This window comes from Mustela erminea, chromosome 4, assembly GCF_009829155.1.
Source record: "Mustela erminea isolate mMusErm1 chromosome 4, mMusErm1.Pri, whole genome shotgun sequence".
Classification (NCBI taxonomy): Eukaryota; Metazoa; Chordata; class Mammalia; order Carnivora; family Mustelidae; genus Mustela; species Mustela erminea.
In genome coordinates, this window is record NC_045617.1 from 137,140,126 (window position 1) to 137,157,078 (window position 16,953).

Genomic DNA, 16,953 nt, shown 5'->3' on the forward strand with positions numbered 1-16,953 from the left:
CCTGTGCTGGCAGATGGGCCCCGTAGCAAGAGTCTCAACATCAGAGACAGCCAGCAGTGACAGGTTTTTAGGGTTCAGGCTGAGAGCTTTGCCCCCCATTCTCACCCCAGAGCTCTCTGACTTGAATACATCTCATTGGCAAAACCACACTACAGTTACCCAAGGGAGTGAGAGACCTCTATTAAAAAAAAAAAAAAAAAAAAAGCTTTGGTATCACCCTAATAGGCTCTGCCCTGCAAGAGCGAAGGAAACTGACCATCCTGAGGGAGCCCTCTCTGAAGTAAACAAAGGTTATGGCTACACATTCCCCATAGGTAGAGGCTGCCACTGTCTGTGGCATTAGATCTGGTTCGTCATCCTCAGACAAGTGGTGGCTGTCTCACAACACATAACTGAGCAATGTGGCCAAGTCTCTCACTCACTCACTCTAGGCCTCAACTTTCTCATCTGGCAAATGGGAACACAGATGTCCTATGCTATCAACTAGCACAGCAGCTTTCTACAACTTGGGCTTATCTGAATTTTAAGACAATAAGCCCTTAGGAAAGAGTAAGCTTTAAACAAGTCCTGCCAGGGCAGTCTCTTGGAGAACAGTTTGGATTTCTCTCCTTCAGACCACCTGCAAGTCTGACACACATGCCTGCCCCCACTCCTTGCCTTAGGTTGGCCTCTTGGAGGTCCTGCTGGTGGTGCAACCTGCCCCCTCCCCCATGTGCCCTTGGGGGGTTCATCCCGAAGCTGGTATCAATCAGACTGCCCTGTGCTGTCCTGCCTCTCCTTCGTCCCTGCAAACCACCTGGGAGATGGCAGGGGGCCTGCTGTCTTTCCTCTACTACACCAACTTTGGGGCTGCATCAGTGATGTGCTCACACCTGGCCACTGATTGAAAGGACAGGTTTGGCACCAGAAACACTCTCTAACTGGCTCCCTACAGGTCCTTAGCACTCCGCTGGCCTCAGACGAACCACATATCTATACAGCTCAGATCTACCCTGAGCTTCTGGCCTGGGTTTCCAAATGTCACAAAGCAGCAGTGTAGCACAGATGTTAGGAACATAAGGTGCTGCCCCGTAGCAGGACACCCTGGGACCTCCTGCCCCACCAGGTCACACCCTGTAGGGAGCCCCTGAGGACCCCAGGGTTTCACCTGCCTTGACTAGGCCACCCTCTTCCCATGCAAAGCATTCTGGGACCCTCCAGCCCACATCGCACTGCAGCCACAGCTACTCACCAGGGTACCCTCTACAGGGAGCACTCCAGCACCCCCTGGTCTGTGCCCACCTTGGCTCCAGCTGCCTCATCAGGGTACCCTCTGCATGGAACACCAAGGGACACCCCAGCCCATGCCCACTTCAGCTCAGGCCATTCCACCACAGCAACTCAACCACTGTCCTGGGACGCCCCCCCGCCACCCCCTGCCGTCCCCAGTCCATGCTAACCACAGCTCTAGCCAGCCAAAGTCACGAGGCGCACACATTCTACATAGGGGATGACCATACACAAAACTATTCCTTCAAATTTAGAAGTAGCTGCTCCCACTAATTCATATAGACAAACACAAAGTCAAGCAAAATGAGAAGACAGAGGCATATGCTCCAAACAAAACAAGATAAAACCTCAGAAAAAGAAAAGGAAATGAAGATAATCAATGTACCTGATAAAAAGTTTGAAGTAATGGTCATTAAGATGCTCACAGGCCTAGGAAGAAGAGTGAATAAATTGAGACTTTCAACAAGGAGAAAGAAAACATGAAAAAGAACCAGAGTTGAAGAATACAATAACTGAAATGAAAAATACACTAGAGGGAATCAACAGTAGATTAAAGGATGCACAACAGATCCGCAATCTGGAAAACAGGGTAATAAAGAGCACACAAACTCTACAGCAAAATTAAATAGAATTTTAAAAATGAAGATAGGCTAAAGGATCTCTTGAACAATATGTCCAGCAAACAAACATTGGCCTTATAGGGCCGCAGAAGGAGAGAAGAGAGAGGGGCAGAAAACTTGAAGGAGTGATAGCTGAAAACTTCCCTAACTGGAGAAGGAAATGGACCTCCAGATTCAGGAACCAGAGAGGATTCCAAAACACAAACAGGTCAACACCACACATGATAATTAAAAGGTCAAAGATTAAAGATAGAGAAATTTAAGAGAGATGTAACAAGTTACACACAAAGGAAACTCTATAAGACTATTTGCTGATTTTTTCAGCAGAAAGAAACTTTGCAGGCCAGCAGTCAGAGGCATGACATATTCAAACTGCTAAAAGAAAAAAAATTACAACCAAGAATACTCTACACAGCAAGATTATGATTTAGAATTGAAGGAGAGAGCCTTTCCCCACCCTCCCCCACACACACACAAAAAAAGTTGGAAGAGTTCATCATCACTAAACCAGCCTTATGAGAAATCTTAAAGGAACCTCTCAAGCGGAAAAGAAAAGGCCATAATTAAAAGAAAAATATGAAAGGAAAAAATTTCATGGGTAAAAGCAAACATACAGGAAAGGTAGTAAAGCAATCACTTATAAAACTAGTATGAAGGGGAAAAAAAGAAAACTAGTATAAAGGTTAAAAAAAATATTAACAGCAATTAACTAAAAAATTTTAGGGTAATCACAAAATTTTTAAGAATGTAAAATATACAAATAAAATGAAGAGGGATTAAAAATACAGCTCTTTTAGAATATATTCAAACTTAAGTGACCACCAACTGACATATATTCAGGATGAAGTAGGACTATATGTTACCTATATGTGAGGTTTATATGAACCTCATGGAATCAAACACCAAACACCTATAATAGATACACAAAAAATAAATCCAAAGAAAGCTAAGTAACATAGTAAGAAGGCCGTCAATCACAAGAGAGCAAGAGAAGAAACAGGGAGAACTATGAAAACATCTAACAGACAACAAAATGGCAATAAATACATACCTATCAAGAATTATTTTAAATGTAAATGGTCTACATACTCCAATCAAGACACAGACTGGCTGAACAGATGGAGAAATCGCCAATCTGTGTGCTGCCTACAAGAGACAACAGATCTAAAGACACACACAGACTGAAAGCAAAGGGATGGAAAAAGACATTCCACACACATGGAAGAGGGCGGTGAGGAGGAAGTCAGGCAATACTTCCATCAGACAAAATAGACTTTAAAATAAAGGCTGTAATGAGACAAGGGCATTATATAAAAATAAAAGGATCAATCCAGAAAGTGGTGATATAATTGTGAACATCTATGTACCCAACACAGGAACACCTAAATACATAAAACAAGTATTAACGAACATAAAGGAAGAAATGGACAGTAATGCGATAATAGTGGAAGACTTTAACACCTCACTGACATCAATAGATCTATCCAGATAGGAATCAATAAGGGAAAGGTGTCTTTGAACACATGAGACCAGATGGACTTCCTATGGAGATCATTCCATTGAAAAACAATACACTTTTTTTTTCAAGTGCACGTGGAACATTCTCCAGGATGGATCACATATAGACCACAAAACAAGTCCCAATAAGTTTAAGAAGATTGAAATCATATCATGCCTCTTTTCTGACCACAACAGTATGAAACTAGAAATCTATTACAAAAACAAAAATCTGGGAAAAAACACAAACATTGAGGCTAAACAACATAGTACTAAATAACCAATGGGTCAATGAAGAAATGAAAGAGGAAATAAAATACATGGAGACAATGAAAATGAAAACAACAGTTCTAGACCTTTGGGATACAGTGAAAGCAGGTCTAAGAGGGAAATTCATAGCAATATAGGCTTACATCAAGAAACAAAAATATTTAACTAGGGGCGCCTGGGTGGCTCAGTGGGTTAAGCCACTGCCTTCGGCTCAGGTCATGATCTCAGGGTCCTGGGATCGAGCCCCGCATTGGGCTCTCTGCTCAGCGGGGAGCCTGCTTCCTCCTCTCTCTCTCTGCCTACTTGTGATCTCTCTCTCTGTCAAATAAACAAATAAAATCTTTAAAAAAAAAAAATTTAACTATACACCTAAAAGAAATGAGAAAAAGAACAAAACTAAGAAGGAAGGAAGGTATGAAATAAGATCAGAGCAGAAATAAAGACTAAAATAAATAGGAAAGATCAAGGAGATCAAGAGCTGGTTCTTTGGAAAGATAAACAAGATTGATTAATCTTTAGCCAGACTCATCAAGAAGAGAGAGGACCCATATAAATCAGAAATTAAAAGAGAACTACACAAATACAAAGGATTATAAGAAACTACTACAAAACATGGTATTCCAACAAACTAGGCAAACTAGAAGAAATGGGTAAATTCTTAGAATTATACAACCTTCCAAAACCAAATTAGGAAGAAATAGGAAATCTTAATAGAACAATTAGTAGTAACAAAATTAAACTGTAATCAAAAACCTCCAATCAAACAAAAGTCTGGGACCAGATGGATTCACAAGTGAATTCTACAAAACATTTAAAGTATATTTATTCTCTATTCCAAAAAACAGAAAAAAAAAAAAAAAAAGGAAGGAGGGGCACATGGGTGACTCAGTCAGTTGAATATCTGACTCTTGATCTCAGGGTCGTGAGTTCAGCCCCTTATTGGGCTCCATGTTGGGCATGGAGCCTACTTAAAAATGGAAAGGGGGGAAAAAAAAGCAGAAGAGGAAGGAATGCTTCCATATACATTCTACAAGGCCAGCATCACCCTGGTACCAAAACAAAAGACACTGTTTAAAAAACAAAACTATAGGCCAATTTCCCTGATGAACATAGACGTAAAAATCCTAAACAAAATATTAACAAACCACACTCCACAATACATGGAAAAATCATTCACCATGATCAAGTGAGATTTATTCTGGGGATACGAGCATGGTTCAATATTTCTAAGTCAATCAACACAATACACCACATTAACACCAGAAAGGGTAAAAATGATACGATCATCTCAATTGATGCACAAAAAGCATCTGACAAAATTCAACATCCATTCATGATAAAAGCTCTCAACAAAGTGCATTTAGAGAGAACATACTTCAATACAATAAAGGCCATATATGAAAACCCACAGCTAACACCATGGTGAGAAACAGCAATGGTGAGAAACAGAGAGCTTTTCCTCTAAGATCAGGAACAAGGATGCTCACTTTCACCACTTTTATTCAACACAGTACTAGAAGTCCAAGCCACAGCAATCAGATAAGAAATAAAAGGTATCCAAATTAGTAAGGAAGAAATAAAACCATTTGCAGATTATATACTATACACAGAAAATCCTAAAGACTCTACTAAAAATTATTAGAAATAATAAATGAATTCAGTAAAATTATAGGATACAAAGTTAATATACAGAAATTTGTTGCCTTTCTATGCACTAATAATAAAGCGGCAGAAATTTTGAAAAGCTATTCCACTGGGGCACCTGGATGGCTCAGTTAAGTGTCCAACTTTTGATTTCTGCTCAGGTCATGATTTCAGGGTCATGGGATTGAGCCCTGCATTAGCCTCCATGCTCAGTGTGAAGTCTGCTCCAGAAACACTCTCTCTCCCTCTGCTCCTCTGCTCCCGCTCACTTATGTTCTCTCTCTAAAATAAGTAAAAAGAAATTCCATTTACAATTTTACAAAAAAGAATAAAGTACCTATAAATAAAGTTAATCAAAGAGATGTACTCTGAAAACTATGAAACACTGATGAAAGAAATTAAAAAGGACACAAATAAATGAGAAGACATACCATGCTCGTGAATTAAAACAATAGTTCAAATGTCCATACTACTCAAAACAATATATACCAAAACAATCCCTACCAAAGTGCCAGTACTATTTTTCCAGAACTAGAAAAAATAATCCTAAAACTTAACTGCAAAAGATCCCAAAGAGCCAAAGCTATCTTGAGAAAGAACAACAGGAGGTATCACAATCCCAGATTTTAATATATACTCCAAAGCTGTAATTAATTCAAGACAGTATGGTAATGCCACAAAAACACATCTAGATCGATGGAAGAGAATAGAGAAGCCAGAAATAATCTCATGCTTATAATGGTCAATTAACCCATAAGAATATATAGATAGTCCCTTCAGTAAATGGTTAAATGGTGGTGGGAAAGTTGACAGCTACATGCAAAAGAATGAAACTGGATCACTTTCTTATATATCCTACACAATAATAAACTCAATAATGGATAAAAGACCTAAATGCAAGGCCTGAAACCATAAAACTCCTAGAAGAAAACACAGGCAGTTACCTATGACATCAGCCTAGCAACATTTTCATAGATAAGTCTTCTCAGGCAAGGGACTGCACCAAAATATAAAGTTTGGTGTGCAAAGAAACATTAACAAAAGAAAGCAACCTACTGAATGGGAGAAGATATGAGCAAATGATAAATCGAATAAGGGGTTAATATCCAAAATATATAAAGAACTTACATAACACCCCCCCCCCAAAAAAAAAATCTTAGGAAAAAATAATCAGAGAGAGGTGCCTGGGTGGCTTATCAGTTAAGCCTCCAACTCTTAATTTTGGCTCAGGTCATGATCTTAGGGCCCTGAAATAGAGCCCCGCGTCAGGCTCCGCACTCAGTATGGAGTCTGCTTGAGATTCTCTCTATCCCTCTCCCCCTCGCCCTGCTTGGTCTCTAATAAATAATTTTTTAAAAAAATTAAGCAGACGATCTGAATAGACATTTTTCCAAAGAAGACAGCCAATGTCCAAGAGACACATGAGAAAATGCTCAACAGCATTAATCATGAGGAAACAAAAATCAAACCACAATGAGGTATAACCTCACCTTTGTCAGAATGGCTAGTATCAAAAACACAAGAAATAAGCCTTGGTGGAAAATGTGGAGAAAATGGAACCCTAACATAGTGAGGAACTAGTGTTTCCATTTTCTTCGGGTAGATACCCAGCAGTGAAATTACCAGATCATGCAGTGGTTCCTTTTTTTTTTTTAATTTTTTGAGAAGCCTCCATACTGTTTTCCACAGTGCCTGCACCACTTTACATTCCCACCAACTTTACGTGAGGGTTCCACAGGGAATGTTCTCAATGGCTGTAATGGTGCTGTGTGGGGACAGTTGGGGAGCTACACTTGTGGTGAGCACAGCAAAACACACAGACCTCTCCAGTCACTGTGCTGCATACCTCAAACTAATGCAACATTGCGTGTTGACTATACCTCAATAAAAAGAAAGAAAGAAGAAAACAACATGGTACGGAGCCCAGGAGCTCGGGGGGTTGAATTCTGGCACTACCTGTTCCTGGCTGTGTCAGGCAAGTGACTTACACTGTGCTGGGCAAGTTACACTGTGCCTCGGTTTTCACATCTGTAAAATGGGAATAAAGGCACCTATTTTTAGTAAAAGGGAAAAGATTTATGCAATCTGAAGAGAAACCAGAGTATAAGGCGCCTATTTTATAGGGCTCTTAGGAGGATGAAGTAAAACATGGATAAGGTGCTTAGAACACTGCCTGACATACAGTCAGCTCTCACCAAATGTTTTAGCGGGCATGCTTGACGCGTGTCTCCCAAGCTCCACAAATTCAGTATGTCCCAGACTTTTGCTTTCATATTTTCAAGCCCTGCCCCTCTGCTCCAAACCTGCTCCTCCCCTTCCTTCCTTTTCCAGTGAAGTGTCATCATCCAGAAGTCACTTTCTCTTTTCCACTCCCCGCTGATCATAAACACCTGCCAATTCTAGACGCTCTTCCACTGCTCTTTAATTAAGGCCCTCACCTCTCGCCGGGATGATCAGAGCCACGCTCCCCTTGCCTTGACCTCTCCCGGTCCGCAGTCCTCTATCCAGATACAGACCTGCTCGCACCCCTCTCCTGCCTGACGTCTGCCGGCCCCCCTGCCTTACTGGTGAGACCTCAATCTCCCACACACAGGCCTTGCTGCTGGTGTGGCCTATCCCCCACCTCACCCTCCTGCTGGGAAGCCCCAGAGCAGACTCCAGAGCAGGCCCCTGTGGCCTATGTGGCCCTGGAGCCCAGCAGGCTGGCTGGTGATGGGGCCATGCTGCGGTGATCACCTCAGGGACAACAAAGGGGCTTCGGGGACTGTGCGCCCAAGCTTCCTTGACTGGAGGAGTCCCTGGAGGCCTCACTTAGGGGACCCTGGATGCTAGGGAGGACAGAGCAGTCCCACAAAAACAAAACAGTCTAAACAGAGAACTGTACCTGACATGTGGCCAGCGTCTCACAGAGACCGTGTGGGCACTTCGTTCCCACTGATGCCACCACACGCAGCTCCCGGACATGCTGACTACATACCGGTGCTGCGCTACACCATTTTCATGGAGGATTTTATTCATTCCTTACGACATTCCTGGTGGTTTCCAAACCGGGTCTGGCTCTAAAGCCTCGCTCTTAACCTCGCTGTTAAGTCAACACCCGTGCTGCCTCCCGCCGCTCTCTCGGACTCTCAGCTGCCGTCCACCTCTGCCAGTCGCCTGTCTTAAGTGATCATGTCATCTCCTAACATGGGAAGACCACGGGTCAGGAAAGACATCCAGGTCTCTCCAAGCCCGTGTGCGGCTCCCACCAGGGGCACCCTCACCCACCAACCATATGGCAGTCGGGCCGTTTTTATGACTTCCTGCACAGGAACTCACATTGAGCCAGGCGCTGGCACGGCACGGGTCCCACCTGGGGCTGTGGCGAGGGCAGGAAGAGAAGAGCACATCTGACACTGAATCAGTCATGGACGTGCAATCTGTCCCTATTGTTTGGTAAAAGGGGAGGGGTCTGCTCACTGTGTGCCATTAATTTTTTTTTTTAATTTATTTGATAGACAAGTAGGCAGAGAGGCAGGCAGAGAGAGAGAGGAAGGGAAGCGGGCTCCCCGCCGAGCAGAGAGCCCGATGCAGGGCTCGATCCCGGAACCCTGGGATCATGACCTGAGCCGAAGGCAGAGGCTTTAACCCACTGAGCCACCCAGGCACCCCCTGTGCCATTAATTTTTTTTAAATGTTCCTTATTTCAGCATAAAAGGCCATGATCATATTTCCATGCGGCAACACCCCAGATGAAGGCAAAGAGCCTTTTTAGAAGTGAATTAATGCATTTGTTTGCAGAAAAGACAGGAAGAATAAACCATGAAAGCACAGTTTAACGGATTCTCTTCTAGCTTGGACAAACCAGTTACAATGCAGGGTATAGGAGCTGGAATCCCACAGGCCGGCCTCTCCCCGCCTCTGCAGCAGGTCAGGACCGAGCCTCGCCATCTCCAAGGCTCGGTCTCCTGCGTGGTGACATCACTGCCATTGTTCTTTTACTAAAAAAAGAAAAACGAAAACAACAGACAGACTGGAAGGGAGGGAGAAGATTCAGTCTGTTCCTTAATTACCAACCCGGAGTGGGATGGCTGTCACTGACACCTCATTCATGGGGGGTTTCGAGGTCCCTGGGAGGCTGTCTTTATGAAGCCTGTGATTTCTCAGCACCCCCTCCCAAAAGAGGGTGAATTTCTTCAGCTAAGCAGAAAAAAAGCCTATCACACGTTGGCAAAGCCTATTATCTCGGAAAGTGCCCCCCATGAATAGAAGCTGGGTAAGGAGCCTTTATCCCAGCATCCCAGTGGGCAGTGCGTGTGCAGAAGCTGGGGCTTTTTGCCTTCGTTCGGCCCTGAGCCTCACAGAAGGATAAGCCCCAGCCAGGACGCTGGCTCTACATACATAGGATGCCGGTCCCATGGTTAAAACAGCAAAACCATCACCAGCCTGGAGGCTGGCTTTGTTCACATTCTGTGCTGCCTTATTGCGGGGTAGGGGGACAGTTTTCCAAGTTACCATTAAAATGCTTATGGTCATCCCCAGCAGCCCCCGGCTCACCCCACCGCAGAACACCCACCCACCCGGCGCCCAAGAGACTATTGCTGCCAGTTAACACTTCAGGGTTTTCAATTCAGTCTCACTGACTTGGTTCTGTCGGCCCCAAAGTAGGCAAGATAAACCCCTACGTTGGCCTCCCTTCTTCCTAGAAAAGCACGTACAGCCCCACACTGATGTGGAGGTGACAGCTGCTTCCGAGGACGGGAACTTGGGGCTGTCGCTGTGTGCCGCATACCCTCCTGCCCCACTGACACGCACACAGACCTCTTCTGTTCAAAACCCCAGTTATGGAGGCTCCTGGCAGCACAGTGGGTAGAGCATGTGACCCGTGATCTCAGGGTCTGAGTTCAAGCTCCACGTTGGGTGTAGAAATGACTTAAATAAAACTTTAAAAAAAAAAAAAAGGGAAGGGGGGAGCATTTGAAAGTACATACGGTACTGGTTACCTTTAGTCTTCCTGAACCAGGAAACGTAACTGTGTGTAATGTGTTTACTCAGACAAACCTATTTCAATTATATCAAAATTGAAAATCTAGGGACAGACCACAATAAGGAAATGTGGGCATTTTTCAGGCCATCTAGCAGCGGGTCAGATAAACGGAGCCCCATGGGGCCAAGCAGAGAGAGGTTCCTATTTCAGGCCTCTGCCCATCACCTATCCCAGCCCCCAGTCCTCAGGCTGGGAGGTAACCACGACTCTTGATAGTTTCAGTTCATTGTAAAGACATGGTTTTGCCCTCCAGGAACCAGCTAGCTCTGCATGAGTGAAAACAGTACAGGTGCAGAACGTAAGTCATTCAAGTGGGAAAGACGGGGAAGGACAAAGAGAGATGACTTTGGGTTTGGACGGCTGTAGAGAGAAATCTGAAGCAAAACAGAAAAGGTCTTTGATTTGGACAGAAAAGGTGTGGACCGTTCTGCTGTGGTTGCAAATCTTTCGCTGTAGGCCACTGTCAACAGGAGAGAGCAGGCGCTGAGGGCTGGCCACTGGTCCATTCGAATGGCTGGGAGCCAGTAGCCGGAGAGCAGCATTTGGGTTTCAGCATTAAACCAATGAGGGGAGTCGAGATGTTGCCGGAGCCTGGAGCCACCTCCCAGGCCCCAGCTCTGAGCTCCTGAGCCGGTGCAGGGAAGAAGGCACGTTTCTCAACTCCCATTAGAGAGCGGTTTGGGTTCCACCCCTTCCTCTGAACAAAGTCACAGGGGCAGAACATTGATGGGGACAAGGGCACTCAGTCCAACCCCTTCCAGTTACAGCAGAAGCAGCCGCACTCTATTGCCCTCGGCACACCCAGGTGGGCAACCCTGAAGGAAGGCCCAGATGGTGCACCCCTGCCTCCCGCCCCTCACTGCGCACATCAGTACTGGTCACTGCTGCCGGGCTGACCTTTGTGTCCTCACACCATCACCCTGAGACCCATCCCCCCCAACACCAGCTGCCGTTAGTTCTGCATCCCGCACCATACTGGACACTTTCAGCTCCCATTCCCATTTTACAGACAAGGAGACAGAGGCTTAAAAGAACAGGATCATGCAGCTAGGGAGTGGCATAGCCTAGCTGAGAACCCCAGGCTTCTAGCTCTCAACCCAGCCCTCGCCCCTACATTGACCAGCAAATGCCACAAAGGTTCTCAGAAAGATGCTTAGGAACCTGTGGCTAAGCTGCTGAACTGCATCTACTCTAGTAGCATCAGCACTGCATTCAGCAGCCTTCACATAACAGGAAACCCAAATAGTGGCCAAAACAACTGCTTGTTTCTATAAAGGAAGTCTGGAGCTAAGCAAGGAAAAGCTAGTGACATCATCAAATGTGCCGCAACTCCGTTTTTCCGCCCCACCATCCTCCTCATGGTTTCCATCCTTGTGGTTGCCTCATGTTCCAACATGGCCACTGGAGTTCCCGGCATTGTGTATGTGTTCCAGACATGAAGTTCAGAGGAAAGTTTACCTACCCACTGAGCAAATTCTCTTTAAATAAACACCTTTCCTGGAAGGCCTACCTAATGCCTTTGCATTTCTTTGGCAGTCAGGGTTAAGCCCTGTACTAGGTGACATCTATGTTCCCTAAATCCTTGCTACTCAAACTGAGGTCCCCAAGGACCTCAGCACCGGGGGGCACATGAGAAATTCAAGAACCTCAGCCCCTTACCACAGAACTAAACCAGAATCTGCATTTTAACAAAGGCACCAGTGGATTCCTTTGCACGTTAAACTTTAAGAAGCCTCGTTCAAAAGGCATGATTTCAAGAACATGTAATGGGTCTGTAATCTCCTAAAATCCTCATCTCGGGAAGCAGCCTTCTCTAAGACATTTCATCTTTAAGGAGACTGAGAATAACAATGCCAACTCTCTGAGAAGAACATACAGTTAAACAGTTATCACCGGTGACACAATAACATGTAATGTTTACTGAGACCTCACTCTGCGCCCGGCACGGATCTTCCTGCACCTAATCCTACCAGTTCTGTAAGGTGGTTACTGCCGCCCCCATCCTTCCCATGTTACAGATAAGGACAGAGTGCCACCCTACCCAACCACAAAGCATCAACAGGGGGACACGTGGACAATGTTTTATCCAAATGAAGGAACCTGAAGCATGGGAAAACAGTCGGGGCAGGGTTGGAGGACGAGGCAGTAGCTTGGGGAAGTACACTTCAGCCAGGAGGCTGCTCGGTTCTCTGCGGTGACCTCGTATAGCCCCTGGAGCGCTGGACCCCTCACCTCCCTGACCGGAGTGCTGGGGAGGGGAGTGTGGAACCAGACGGCTCGCTAGCTCTCATCTAGCTCCCACATTCCTCAGGGCTACATGTGCCTGCCCTGTGATCTTGAAATCAGTCGGCCCTAGCGGCCACATGCCCCCACTAATGTTATGTAGTTTCACCCAACTGCCGCCACGTCTGGCCGCGGCCCAGCTCTGTCTACAGACCCAGAATGCAGGATACCCCGCGGGGACCAGACACCCTCCCAAGCAGTCAGAGGCAAATAAAACCCTGCTGCCAGCCACTCCTCACCCAGCCCTCCCACTTGCCTCAGGTCATGGGAAGGAGCTGGGTGAAGCTGATTTTCTGCAGAGTTCCAGAATAAATTAGACTTGATAATGTTCACAGACACCTAGCCAAAGAAGACAGGGTTTGCCAAAGCTCCAGTGGGTTATTCCCACTCTGCCCGCCCCATCTGAAAGGACTGGCTGTTCCACCCTTCAGCTGGTTGACAGAAGCCAGAAATGAGGGGTGACGAGAAAGCCACTCAGACTTCGTTCAAGGCAGGAGGCGCCTGATGCCCCTCCTGGCACCTTTGCAGGGTACGTATCCAGCTAACAGATTTGCTAAATGGAGTGGAAAGCTTTTCAGAGTGGCCTTTCCGTTCAGAGCGGACCCCGTAACAACGTCCCTCCTCACCAGCCTGACATGGCCACGTGAGCCCTCCATTCCCATGGCTAACGATGACCGGACCGTGCCAGAGCCCAGCGGGACCACAGCCTCTTTCTCACAGTCTGACAAACGGGAACCAAGAAACTGTCTCCAGAGGCTGCACCCACGACAAAGCAGCCCAGGGTCTTACAGTAAGGCATCTTCTGCCAGAGTAATCTGGACAGCAGAGGGAGAGAACACAGCAGACGCACGGCATAGGTTAAAGTGAGGTGTCTAAGAGCCAGGCTCTTTAGTCTCGTCCCAGATCTAGCCAGCCCTGAGCCTGCTGGGTCCTGAGCCTCACCCTGTACCCTAGAAAAAAGGTCTCTAAGCAAGCTAGCTCCAGATGATTCCATTACATGTCACCACGGAAGTCTTAACACTGAGGTGGGCATTCATGTACTCCAGCGCATATCCATAGCGAGACCGAGCCGGCTGGGATGTGTTTTGGCTTCTGAGGGAAAGGAAAAGAGAGTAGAGACCCGATCTCTACCCTCAAGGAGATCACGGGCCTCAACCAACGTATTATATGTGGTGAAAAGAACACAAAGTACCAGGAAGGAAACAAGCCTGAGGCAACAGGAAAGAGGCAGAGAGCCGGGAGAGCTTCCTGGAGGAGGGGCTGCTTGAGCTGAACTTCAGAGACAGAGCGCTGCAGCAGGGAGAGGACATGCCTGGCAAAGATGAGTGCAAGTCCACAGAAGGGCAGGCTGGCATGGTTTGGGGAGAAAACACGCACGAGGAGCGAGCTGTACTAGATATGCTAGGGGTCAGGGAAAGGGAACAAGACACGGGCCTCAAGAGGCTTGCAGTTTAGAGGGAAACCACATGGAAAGTCTAGTACAAGTCCAAGACTAGCTCTAACAAGAGCCTTCCCAACTACCACAAAATGACTGGTGCCTGCAACGGACAGGGGCTGAGGGGCAGTCCCGTTCAGTTCGTTTCAGCTTCCCAGTCCGGGCAGAGCAGAGTTCGGCCCTGCAGTGCTGTGTTGATTTGAACAGGCAGTGCCTGGCTGCGTCCTTGGGAACGATGCTATCAAAAATACTCAGTACAGAACTCCAGATTTCTTAAGTCACTCTCTCATTCGCGAGCATACAGCAGGGTAGGGCATGTAATAGGATCACCACCGTCTGACGATAGGGAAGCAAATGCAAACCTAGCGAGGCCCCCGGCATCACAGAACTAGTGAGTGGGGCAAAAGCTCAGGCCCCTCCGCGGCAGCCCAGCCCTCTTGTTCCACTAAGGGAACAAGAACCCCACGTGTCAGAGTAATCCTAACCCGGCTCTGGAGCTCAGAGGCCAACCCATGTTACCTCGTCCTCGGTGGGGCAGCTCAGGGGAGCTGAGAGGTACTCTTTAAGACCAAGAGAACACAATACAGACGTGTTTAGTTTAGTATTTGTCTCCCCCACATGATCACAGTAAGCTCGAAGAGGGCAGCCGCCATAGGACTTGCTCAGCAATTAAGCTCAGTAGCTGGTCTGTAATTAGGAGTGTTCAGACTGATTTCACGACTCAATGAGAATGACTAACAGAGCGAAGGAACCAAACCGAAAGGGGAGAAATGGGAGGCGGGGGACAGAGGCTGGCCATGGCAGTGAGCACAGCCTTCTCCTAGGCGGAAGTGAACTGTCCAAAGCTCTTCTCCTCCTCCTCCTCCTCCTCCTCCTCCTCCTCCTCCTCCTCCTCCTCGCCGCCTCCCTCACAAACCTCCAGGGCATTAGTGCAGAGGGCAGGTGGAGGAGAGAGATGCCAGAACTACAAAGGGTAGGCGGCTCTTGCTAACTGCAGGGACGGGGCGGGCAGAGGCTGGTGTGTGTGTGTGGTCCCCGGTGAGTGTGTGCACAAGCTCTTGGTAAACAACACAGTCGTGCCTACGTTGCAGGTGTGATCTTGAGGTCTGAACACTAAGCCCCACTGTGATATTCTGTTTGGAGTTCTGCTCAGTCAGGACAAGTTTCTGGAAAAATTTTTCCAATACTCTTCTTGGATGACTTTCTCCAGCTTCCCCCTGTGATTGCCCTACAGGAAAACCAGCTCCCAGGAGTGAGGTGAGAACTGTCACCTCACCTGGCCACTAACTGTCCGCTTACTTTTTAACCCCATGACACAAGGCTGAAAGAAACCGAAGAAGACAGGGAGGAACCACTGAGGAAAGCAGTAAAAAGGATGGTGCCCCGCCCCACCCTGTGGTCCTCCAGGAAAATTCCTAACTTCCTCCCGTTCTCATCACCCCTCTTCCTTCACCCTCTCCGCCCTCCCAAACTGGAGCCAACGCTAGGTAAGCAACAGCTGACCTAGAGAGGTGTGGCCCGTGCCAAGAACCACAAGCAGTTTCATTTGGCACAGAGTCTAAAGGAGAAACAGCTCTTTGTTTCATCCACCAGAGAGAATGCCACCAGCTCCTGCTACAAAAACTCCCACAGTCCCCTCTCTTGTCAAGGCAGGGAGAAGTGTCCTCTGGCCCTCCCAAACCCAGAACATCTAGTTAAAGACAAGAGCTGCTGATCCTGTGTGACCACAGGCAGATGCAAACCGCAGAGCCAGCCACGTAGCCCACCCCTCCCAAAGGCTGCCCCCGGCTGCGGAAGTCAGGACCCATGTCCTGCCTGAAATCTCACAGCACTGGCAGAGGCTGTCACTCTGAGCAAGAGACTCGTCCAGGCATATATGCTCTATTTTTACCCTCCTCACCCTCACGGACTTCCCTCCTGAGTCTTCCCTCTTAGGGAGAAAAAAAAATAAATCCCCACAGTGAGGAAGTGATGACTACACAACAGGGAACAGGTCAGAGCCAAGGGAGGACTCTTAATTCCATACAGGGCGGGCCTACACCTCACACTCACAGCGAGAGAGGATGGAGGCCCTCAGGGCTCTTCCTCCACATCATGTGATTTGAGGCTGGCCCCATGATTTTCAGGCTAACTTTCCATTATCAAAAAAAAAAAAAAGCACCTGATTCTAATGAACCCTGACACCCATTTGCTGAAGTAACCTCAGACACACGCCCACAAGCCTGTGTGCACGCAATCCATCCATTCCATCTGTTATGAGACAGAAGCCACACATGCCTCAACCTTCCTGGGCTCCCAGTAGCTCGTGGCAGAGCAGATCTGGAGCTTTTCCATCGTGTTTATTAACACACTGTAAGAAATGAATGAATGAAGGAATGAGCTAAAAAAAAAAAAAAAAAAGACAACACTGTGGATGGGAAGGACTAAAACTGAATTTAATAATGTTAAATCCCGGGTGCCTGGGTGGCTCAGTGGGTTGAGCCGCTGCCTTCGGCTCGGGTCATGATCTCAGAGTCCTGGGATCGAGTCCCGCATCGGGCTCTCTGCTCAGCGGAGAGCCTGCTTCCCTCTCTCTCTCTCTGCCTGCCTCTCCATCTACTTGTGATTTCTCTCTGTCAAATAAATAAATAAATAAAATCTTTAAAAAAAAAAAAAAATAATGTTAAATCCCAATCTTCCAAGGGAGAGGGAAAGCCCATAGATTAGCCCTAACAGTTTCCGTTGTAACAAAATCCCTGGGCTGTAACATGGAAGAGAAATTCTGCAGCAGCCTAGCAAAATGTTTGAATCATGGGACTATGGGGGTATTTTTATCAGGTGTTGTGCTTCTCACCAAATCAAAATGAAATCAGATCCTCACCTATCCTGCCACTGTCCTCCCAGGGGGCCTCCAAAAACCCTCTGCTGAA